This window comes from Lactuca serriola, chromosome 5 (genome assembly GCF_051521515.1).
Source record: "Lactuca serriola cultivar US96UC23 chromosome 5, Lser_US96UC23_V15, whole genome shotgun sequence".
NCBI classification, from domain to species: Eukaryota; Viridiplantae; Streptophyta; class Magnoliopsida; order Asterales; family Asteraceae; genus Lactuca; species Lactuca serriola.
Genome location: NC_136412.1, coordinates 49,104,462 through 49,106,459, shown reverse-complemented (window position 1 = coordinate 49,106,459; position 1,998 = coordinate 49,104,462).

The following is a 1,998-nucleotide window of genomic DNA, read 5'->3' as shown; positions in this document are numbered from 1 at the left end:
GTTGACTTTGACTAGGGGTAAAATGGTCATTTTACCCTAAGGATAATTATTAGTTCTTGACTAAGTGTTATTGTGTTAATGATAGTTGGGGAGTCGTTGGAGTAGCCATCAAAGATTCCTCACATGAGATTTCAGCAGCCAGTTTGAGAGGTGAGTTTCCCTCCAGTAGGAACGGGTCGAAGGCACCAATGCCGGCTCGTTTATGTATGTTAGCGTATGCCGGAATTAGGTCTGATGCCTGGGTTAGCCCGATGTAGATTATATGTTTCCGGACTTCGGTCCGATGCTGGGGCAAGCCCGAGGAATGTTTATATGTTTATATTATGTGTTTATGTTATATGCTTGTTGATATGTTATATGTATACCAGACTTCAGTTCGATGCCAGGCGGGGTCCGATGTAGTGGGCAAGGCCGAATGTATGCTATTATAGTATTATGTGATTATGTGTATGCTATGTGGTAGTTTGGGGAGATTCACTAAGCTTCGTGCTTACAGTTTTCAGTTTTGGTTTCAGGTATATCCGCTAGCAAGGGGAAGAGCTCGAGATGACTGCATGACACACACCATAGCTTTTAGCCTGGGATATTTTACTCTGATTTATTTGACATGTGATTGATATGGATATACTGTTTTGACATTTGAGATATTATGGTTTATGTTTCGAATAATGATTTTTAGTAATTCTGGATTAATTAATGATTTTAAAAACGAAAATTTTGTACTATATTTTTGGGATGTTACAACTAGGCTCCACAAAAATGTTTCCTTTATGAGCGTGCATGCACCAAACATGATCGAACCCCTTTCTAGGTCACAAGTGAAGAAATATGCTGCTAACTCTCATGTATGCCTCATAAACCTCACCAACTTTCAAATCTGAACAAATGATGTTCAAGGAACTCTTAGAATCTATAAAGTTACTAACTTTATGGATTTACTTCACTCAAGCATGCAATAACATGAACAAAATGGACAAAACCATATATATATATATATATATATATATATATATATATATATATCCATAATATGCAATAAAGTTGGAACCTTTTATACTTACAAAAATCCAAATGCAGGAAGAGATGATGATGATGATGATACTTTGCCCTCTCCACCACTAGAGTATTTATTTCCTCTCATTCTCTTCTTCAAGCTAGAAATGCACCAAAAATGGCTAAGGATCTTGAAAAGGATATGATTAGGGTTTCCGGAGGCTTATAAAGTGAGAGAGGTTGAGGATGGGTAACCCTAGCCTTCTCATTCCTTTAAATATCGAAAAAGTTAAGGTTTTGGTCATCAACCCACTTTCACGCCGTGAGCATTGGACTGCTCATGTCATGAGTCAAAATGATGCACGGGTCCAAATTACTCTTCACGACGTGAACAAGAATTCCTCACGTCGTGAGAAGGGCCAAAATCGAAAACTTTTAACTTCACAAAAATAATAATAATGTGCACGTGATCCGAGTGTTACAGCTGCCACCTCATCCTAATACCAACGACTTGCTTCATTCTCATAACTACTTTATAGCACATGGGAACCACGATTACAACAATAATTAAAATTTTAAAATAAACTCATAATTATTAATTAATTATTTTCAATAAATTATTAACTAAACATGATTTTGTAATATTTTACAATTAATTATCGACAATCATAACCGAAATTTATTCAAGACAAATTTAAATTTCTCATAAAAACCAGGAATCAAATAAATAATTGCCTAATATATTATCAACATCAATATTAAAAAAAAAACAATAATAAGAAAATGCAAATGTCATTGTATGGAGCATTTGTAAAGAAAACATAATTCATGAGAAAATGACAAATAATACTAATTACTATTCTTTTATTATTAGACTGATGGGAGTGGGCTGCGGTTTAGAACCGAATTCTTGCCATGTGGACCACAAACACCGCCCCTGGATGCGATTTTGTGTGGTTTTGGCCGCATTGCGACTAGAGAGGACCGCGTGTTGTGATTGCTTGG